The sequence below is a fragment of the Blennius ocellaris genome (genome assembly GCF_963422515.1).
Source record: "Blennius ocellaris genome assembly, chromosome: 21".
NCBI lineage: Eukaryota > Metazoa > Chordata > Actinopteri > Blenniiformes > Blenniidae > Blennius > Blennius ocellaris.
In genome coordinates, this window is record NC_137670.1 from 15,393,269 (window position 1) to 15,402,297 (window position 9,029).

General features: G+C 42.9%; 1 protein-coding gene across 2 annotated transcripts in view; it reads right to left on the minus strand.

The window, feature by feature from the left end:
• The window catches only part of chst15 (carbohydrate sulfotransferase 15), a 37,489-nt gene extending 34,083 nt beyond the window's left edge, over positions 1-3,406 (minus strand). For both annotated transcript variants that reach the window (XM_080516771.1, XM_080516770.1), the window contains exon 1: positions 3,176-3,406. The gene's annotated coding sequence lies outside the window, so the exon portion shown is untranslated. The remainder of the gene's footprint in view (positions 1-3,175) is intronic.
• Positions 3,407-9,029: the final 5,623 nt, after the last annotated feature.

Consider the following 9,029-nt stretch of genomic DNA (forward strand, 5'->3'; position numbering starts at 1 on the left):
ACCCCAATCAAATTAACTATGGGCATTGTGTTTTGTTTATTGTTTTTCAGCATTGTGGCCGGGGAATTTGGCGGGAAATCCCAATTGTGATTCCGTGCAATGTTTATTGCTTCTGATCGCTTCTTCATTTTGATAAATCTTTACACTTAAGACATCGACCAGTATATCAGCCTAATCGTGATTTATGAGCAGCTATTGAGTGAGCATCCTGCTTTAAAATAGAACTGAAGTTAAACGTGAATAAACCACAGTGCTAGAGAGGTAAATCTTTGTGACAATAACTGTAAGATTCACAGCAATTTGCATTAAATGTTTCCACTTCAAGTGCTGCGGCTCATAAAAGCCACTCCGTTGCACAATTTTCACTGTGCATGATTTGCAAAATGCAAAGACAAAATGCATTTGCTTCGTCCTTTAAACTTGTACCATTCTACAAGTTTTTTTTTTGCTTTAAGAAGCAGCCACATTTTATTAATGTCAGTGTTTAATGGCCTTAAATTCATAAGTTTGAAGAGAGCTTTTTTTGTTTGCTGCCAAATTCTTTGCCGTTGTCAAGATGAAGTGACCTTGAAAAAGCTATTTCGAATTGAATTCCCTTCCCTTGAGAAATCTCCAACAAAGATTTCAATAGCAAAGGCAATTCTTCTATGCCATAATAATTAGGAGTCTACAGCTGGTCTATCACTGAGAAAAGCATTATCACAGGAACCTGAGATGAAAACTAGTGAGGGAACATTCTTCCTAAATGCTGCGCTTCCTGCTGTGATCACATTCACATGCAATCAGCCTCATCAAAAAACATCTTTCGTCTGCGTAACCGACAGAAGATGTATGGCACGAGTTAATTCAATCTCTTAAGATCAAGTATTCAAACAAATACTTCATCAAACCACTAAAGACATCAAGAGTTGTCTAAACCAAGAGTGGTCAAGCGTATATCACCAATCCCAGCTCTACTTATTGTGGCTGGAGTGATTCATCAAAGTGCCACAGTCGCTCCACAGAGATCTGCGACGGGAGCGATGCGACGAGCTCCAACAAAACGCAACATGCGCTGGAGGCCACGCACACTGCTACCCCCAGCCGCGGCTTTTAAATCATTCTAATCATCCATCCCACTCGCTGGATAATGATATATTGCAGTGAGAAAGAGAATCCCCACCACATTCGCAAGCGCCTACATCTCGGCTCACCTTCCCACACAGGCCCTGTGTCAACCTGCAAACAGCGACTCAACCTGGCACACACACTCGCATGCAGTACGTGGTGTATATGTCTAATCGTAGGGTGTAAACGTCACTGTCAAATCGAGGCACTTCCCTAAAGATATGACCAAAATGGCTTTTTTGTTTTGTTTTGTTTTTTTTAAATTGGACCAGGCCAGCTCTACGTGAAGAGATTAATTTCATTTTGCCTCAAAAAAGACTGTTTAATGTCTAATCAGTCTTTTTAAAACAAAACAAAAATCTTAATTACAATTTCTCAAAGCTACAAAAGTACATCCACACATTGGACATTTAGTCCATTTATCCATGTAAAATCCATGCACCTTAAAGTGGCAAGAGGCTGGAGTTGATTCCAGTTGACTGTGGTCACAGGGATGGTAAGTGGTGAAACAAACACACTCACAATCAACCTTATGGGCTCTAGAGATTTGCCCATTGACCCAATATGCATGTTTTTGAAATGTGGGAACAATCTTGATTCTGGAATATTTCACATGGAATAATAAGTGTCTTCTCTGCTTCTGCATCGCCTCTCCATTTACCTTTTTTTTTTTTTTTTTTAACCAATTAAGTCCCTTTAAGCCCCCGTGGCACATTTAATAACAGGCAGCCACAATGTGCTTAATTGAAAGTTAAAGTACAGTAATTAAATACTGTTGCACTGTGTAAGTTGGGTTAATCAAGCTGAAAGTTGAAGTGGGTGGAGGTGGGAGGAAGTTGGTTTTAAAGGGATGTAGTGATGCACCCTGAGGCCACGGCTCAGCCATTAACCAACCGCCTCACGTGGCTCTCCTGATTGCGATCATAGATTGCGCGTCTGAATGCAGAAGGGTCTGCTGAAAACACACCTTTGATCTGCAAAACTTCGGCAGTGAGGGCTTCTCTGTGTTTTTATTTCTTTATTTTTTCCTTCGATGTTTTGGTGTGAGCGCATTCATTAGCAGGTGCTTTGATGGCTCCTGGAATCACGAGTCGCTCATAACGCGAATCGATCTGAACCAGAGCTGCGAGGCGCGCCTGTGCGCGCATTTCCACATGAAGCTGGAGAAAATCAAACAGAAAGAGCGCGTCTGTGTTTGTCTGGCCAAAAGAAGAAGAAGGAGAAAAAAAAAACACTCCCAGTCAATATCGTCTTTGCCTGGCAGCAGTGGGTTGTGTTTATCTGGGTTTCAGGTATGGACAAAGAGAAGAAGAGGACCACTCCGTCCCTCCAGAGGATTCCCTCGCTCCCATTGGTCAGCAGGAAATCCTTTTGTTTTGGCTCTCACGGTTGAAAAACCCTCATCATGAATGGAAATCTCATATCCAACTAAGAAAAAAAAAAGCACCCTAAAAAACAAACAACAACCTGAGCTCTAAATCAAACCGATCATCTATAAAGTGATGATAATGAGAGATCTCCGTTCGTTGTGATTGATTGATAATAATCTGACCCGCTCATCCCCCCACCGCAAGGCGCGAGCTGGAGCGACGTTGCTCCTTTAAAGCGAGCGGAGACGAGCCAAGTCCTGAGTTAGATTAGAATACATAGTGACCCATTCATTCTCAATGCGGGCAGCGGGCGCCTGCACGCTGAAAGGAGCCCGTTATGCTGGGTGATGTCTCCGGTTGTAGGCTAAACAGGGCGCACACGCAGTCATGAGCGGCCAAAAACTTTTCCATTTCTGCACCGGCTGCTTCCACAGACAGTCTGAGAGAGAGGGAGAGAGAGAGAGAGAGAGAGAGAGAGAGAGAGAGAGAGAGAGAGAGAGAGAGAGAGAGAGAGAGAGAGAGAGAGAGAGAGAAAACCACGGGGCACGAACTTCACCCGCCGCGCGTAATTACGCACTTCACTGGAGAGCCGGGGATCAGGCGATAAAGACAATCATACAGATGGAATCGCACAAACAAAATGGGAAAATCGGATAATCATTGTAAGAAAAGAAGAAGAAGAAAAAAAAAACACCTACCATGAGTTTCTTCCAGCCGGCTTCCCTCACGCGAGCAACCGGATTAAACAACTTCTCCTGTATATTTCCATTCCGGACACTGGTTACGGGATTAATTGCGTTTGTAAATCCGTGCAATTGTGGTTTTCCTCTCCTGCGCTCGGGCTTTCAAGAACAAGTTGTAGAGTCTCTGTGTGACAGTCTGTCTTTCTCCTCCGCTTCTCTCACGAGCTGCCTATATGAACGGTGGGAGTCAGCCTCTCTCTCTCTCTCTCTCTCTCTCTCTCTCTCTCTCTCTCTCTCTCTCTCTCTCTCTCTCGCTCTCGCTCTCGCTCTCGCTCAGTGATCGTGGGGTGAGGGGTGAGAGTGGGCAAACGTGGGAGGGAGCTGGAATCCCCCACAAAGAGCTCTAATTTAATCTCTCCTCCAACAGAACAGCATGGAAATAAAGAATAAATTGTGTTTGCAAATTCAAGAATTCCCTTTTGCTGTCAATAAACACATTCTATTCTATTCTATTCTATTCTATTCTATTCTATTAACCAAAACACACACTTAAATACGATTTTTTTTCCCCCAGCACCTTAAAATGCAATGGCATTAAGTATTAATGTATGCAGGAATATTTCAATATGGCTGCACTTGAAGCAGTGGTTCATAAAGGTCACGGGTTCAAGCACAGACGTGGCCATTCTGCATGTTCTCCCTGTGTGTGGGGGCATTTTCTCCAGGCTACCACCCTGCAGTCCAAAAACCTGTGTGTGAGCTTAATTGGTGACAATAAATTGGCCTGAAGTGTGATTGTGAGTGTGTGTGGTTGCATGTTTCTCTGTATTTGCCCTGTGATGGACTGGTTTATCCTGCCCTTGCACATGTGGGATTGGCCTCACAACCCTGCACAGGATAAAGCAGTATATAAGATTAATGGATGGATGGATATTACAATGTGGAAAGAAAAACCCTTGAAACACCATCATTTACTGTGTTTCTGACCCACTAGTCGACCTTGAGTGTGGAGGATCCTGCTTAAAAGACATGCTGTGTTGAGGCCCCCCCCCCCCCCCCCCCCCCAAAAAAAAAGAAATTGATAGTCATTACCACAAAACCTTTCTCCTAGAGTTTTCATGTTCTCCCTGTGTGTGCGTCGGTGTTTCTCCAGGTCTTCCAGCTTCCTCCCACGGTGAACATGAGTGCGTGTTAACGTGACTGTCTGTCTCTTCATGCTCATTCTGTGATGGACGGGCATCCCATCCAGAGTGTACGCTGCCGTCAACTCGTTCCAGCCGTGATCGCCTCACGTGATTCTGACTTGGATGAATCAGCATCAGAGAAAGATGAATATTTATCAATGGAAAAGCCTCAGCAAAAACAGGAGCATTATAGATAATGAGTCATATATATATTTTATTACAGCAAAAAGTCATAGTTTACAGATTTCCAGCTTCGAAATGCATTGCTTGGCCATTTGTTACAAGTTGTGACTTGTTTTATATTAATTTTCATAGAATTTCCATTAAAAAATTAAATTAAGGGAAAGGGGAAACTATTACAATTGTTGTTTGTATTGAAGTTTAAAAAACCCATAAGAATTGTAAGTTTGCATATAAAAGGTGGCTGATGGAAGTGTACTTCTATACCATCTTTTGTAATAATAATTGCCTTTCCGTTTGCACGAGCAGTACCAGAGCTCACCGCTAGGGGCACGCACGCTTTGAGCTTGTAGAACAGCCGTCTCGTGGTGGTGAGATATGCCACACAGCTGCAGCATTCCTGGATTTGTTTTTTTGTTGCGTGGTATGTCCCGTTCCCTCAAATAAAAATACAATATATAGCTACATACCGGAGGTCATAAACAAAATTTAGAAGCCAGTATTGGTGCATTTTCCTCCCACATCCTTGGAAAATGTAGTGGGATTGAGGCCACAAACATGGATGTTCCAAAGAACCAAGAGACTGAACGACACTGCTGATTTTATGCCTTTGAGGGGCTTTCTTGTCGAAACCTGATGATTTTAGTTATAATGTGAATGATGCCCCATACTTCCAATAAATATTCAATATTTTACAATGTATTTCTTCCTGTTAATGGTACTACTACGATGGTGAGTGTCATATTATTTAATACATTTGAGCTTACTATTAAACTTTCATTGCTAACCCCCCCCCCCCTAATAAAGCTCTGTGCTAATTAAAAAAAAAATTTTTTTTTAATCTTCATGTTATTTTTCATCTGTGCATCTTCTATGCAGCTTCTCACTCAGGTTTGCAGAATACAAGAGCTGATCCCAGTTGACGGTGGATGAAGGCTGAACATGCAAAGTCAACCAAGTCCAGCTCAGGCACACCCTTGTGGGAGGAACTATGATCGGCCAGACAGTTTCAGTGACTCTTAACACGAGTATCGCAAGGAATGTGTGTTGTTTGAAAAGGACTCCACCAAAATGTGGAGAAAAAAACGCCTCAAATTCTCTTTTTGCCAACTATTTCTTTTATGCAATAAAGCAAAAATATTCAAACTTAGAACCTGTGATGTGGTATGGAAATGTGGAACTTTCACAGTAAAGAAATCTTTTTCTGAGCTGTTTCTCCTTATAATAATGTAAAAACACTCAGTTTCTATATTGTGGCAGCAGCTGTCGATGAAGTTGTTATTGGACCATAATTGAGTTGCAACAAAGGAGCAGTAGTTAAAACAGGGTGGATTCAAACAGTGACTGCTGTTTCCAAGTATAACAGGATGCGTTTTTATTTTTGCTTTGGTAAAAACCAACAACATTGCAATCATGTGAAAATGTCTCTTTTCGGTTTATTTGTGATGTTTTGTTTTGTTTTGTTTTGTTTTTCACCAGAGTGATTCAGTTTCAGCACATCTTGTGGCCCAACAGGCAAAACCAGAGACGTGGGAGCTGATTCATCGTGATGCAGCTGAACGTTTCAGAGCTGGACCAATGAAAGAGGAGCAGAGGCAACCGAGCAGCATGTGGTCGCACTTCATCCCACAAGTTGTTTTTTGGGAATTTTTTTCACGGGGGGGGGTCACTTAAGCGCAGCTTCAGCTGTGAAATATGTTCTCATATCGTGTTGCAGTGATGCTGCCACATTTCTACTGCTGCTGAGTCAGTAATCATCATCATCATCATCATTGCCGTTCTAACGGACACCATCATGTAGTTTTCCCACATGTTAGTTTCATACGCACCCAACCAACACGCAGTATTGCCAATATTCCCTAAGTGCTTCTTTTTATTGCACTAAACAGCCCGAGGGATGATTTTCATTTTTTTTCCCCCCCGAAGATTCATTTCTATCTCCTCGCAATGTGAATTTGTTACCGCCTGTCACTCGTGGATGATGTCAAATTAAAACCTACAAGATAACGGTGGTGGTGATGATGATGGCGATGGTGATGAAGTGATTGTATAATGGCTGGTTGTCTCTCTTCAGCAAGTCATCCAGAGCACATGAGTCACCCCGCTCGCAGCGTGCCCCACGTCTACAGTCAGACATGCCTCTCAGCAACAGCCTGCCTCTGATTCTGTGAAAGCCCAGTGGAAATAACTGAAAGGGAAGCAGACAGGAAGAAGAAGAAGAAGAAGTAGAAGGAGAAAAAAGCCTGCTGGATGTGTTTGTTTCATCTCTTTGTGTGTTTTGAGCTCAGAAAAATTGAATATACCTTTGTTTGTTTTGCGTCGTTCATTGCACACATTATGAAGGCTGAAATATGTGAAGAGTGTCTGTTATTTTTATTTATTTTTTTTTTTTAGCTTCAAGCCAATTTCAGAGGAATGAATCACCAAATACAGAATCTCAGGTAATGCAGTTTGTCTGTGGCATTCGATTTCTTGTTCCATCACAGACACACATACCAATATTGCTTTCTTTAAAAAACGGTTTACCACAGATCAAATCGGCAGGATTGTCTCCAAACGATTTCTTCCTTCATCGCTGGGCATCGCCTCTGCAATATTTGCGGGGCCAGCAAATAAAATGTACTTTGTTTCGGTTCTCCGCGACACGGTTGTGTTTGTATGCCTCCGAACCCAATCAGAGAACCACGAAATGACCTATCAGGTTGAATTGTCTCAGGCCCGTCGAGATTGGAGCTGAAGGAGGTCCGATTGAAACGCGTTGACTTTTGTCGTCGAGTCAAATATCACTGTCATTGTGCTTTGTTCCATATTATTTGTCAGGATTTGAAAGATTTGAGTTTCTGTCTCACCTGTATTGAGATGAAGAAACCACATGGAGCCCAATTTTAGCTCTGAAAAACAAACCCGACAAAGAGTCCCTGAGCAGAGCGAGACCCCCCACGGTTCAGTTAAGGAGTATTTTTACAAACAGCACGCCACTCGCAAATCTAACAGTTTTTCTTTTTTTCTTTTGCTCTGCATAAAAGCAAGAGTTTAGAATATTGCAGAGAACTCAGCAGGACAATCAAATGAGATTAGAGCTAATAGCACTTGCACATGCCTGCCGTTGGAGGGGGGGGGGTGGAAAAGATGTCCGATAAAATCACATCGGGGATTTTCTGGAGCTGCAGCCATTTCTGACCTCATACTTAAGTGATTCACGGTTTCCACTGAACACAGCGCGTTTCCAATATCTCTGGTCATGAAGGAGAGGAGATGAAGGGCCTTTATTTTGTCTCGTGCGTCTAGATGTGTTTGTCGCTGGGTCTGCTTCCACCTCCCCCGAGTGCCGGCAGCTGCTGCCTCGTGGCTCTTTCCAACCTCAGTATTACTCATCTCCCGCATTTCATGATGTGTGTGTCAAGGTTGAGCAGTGATTACAGCCCGACCCTAATGATATTTGTACGAGTCGCTCGGCACCAACCGCCATACAAAGGTCAGGCCATGTAATGTGATGGAAAGTATGAAAAATGCGGCTCGCGAAGTGAATTTCTGCCAGTAAAAGCAGGAAACTTTACATTAAAACAGTGTAATGGGTCGATTCCAGCCGACTCGGGAACATACGTGAGGTACTTAGGAATAACCTTTCCTCACACTGAAACTAATAGACGCTCATATTACCAGTGAGTTTACATTCATCATATTGGTCGCATGTAGAAAACTTGTGAAGGAGATGTGGGTTTTGTTTGAACTCAGGCACAACAGATCAGTGTTTGTTTGTTTACAGGGTTTTTATCCCCCGCCGCAGCCGATAGGCCCCGAAGGGGGATCTTGAAACAGTCTCCGTACGTCCGTATGTCCGTACGTCCGTCCGTTCGAACGTTTCTACCTATATCTTGGCAACCCCTGGGCCCACAGTGACCAAACTTCACAAGTGGATACATCTCAGAGGGGGAAGGGATACTATGGTGACCTTGACCTAATTTGCATATTAAGTAGGTCACAGGGTCACGAAGTGCTTAAAAACACATTTTGGGCTCTGGAGGCCTAGGTTTTTGAGCTAGGGCTCTGAAATTTTATACACACCTACTAGTACTCTGGGGACACCCTCCAGCATACCAAGTGACCTGACCTTGACCTTGACCTTGAAGATTGGTAGGGTCTGAAGTTTGCTCGTCATGGTTGCAAAATTACGGAGCCCCTCTGGTGACATTGGTGAAAAAAAAATGATTGCTTAAAAACGCGTGGCCACGCGTTATTAAGGCGTGGGAACGAGATAAATAAGTCGTGGCCACGCGTTATTAAACTGCCGTCAAGTGAGCCGGCACTCAATTTTAACTGCGCCAAAATGGAATCCTTCATAGGTTTACACCCAATTTCACTTCAGTGCAATACTAGGCATACTCCTTTGTTACTACAAGAAATATGAAAGAATATTACTGTAGGAATTTGGAGAAAAGTACTCTTAAACTTGAATCTGTTGGTTGAAAATAATGATCTCTCGCCTGTTTTCAAAATGCAATAAA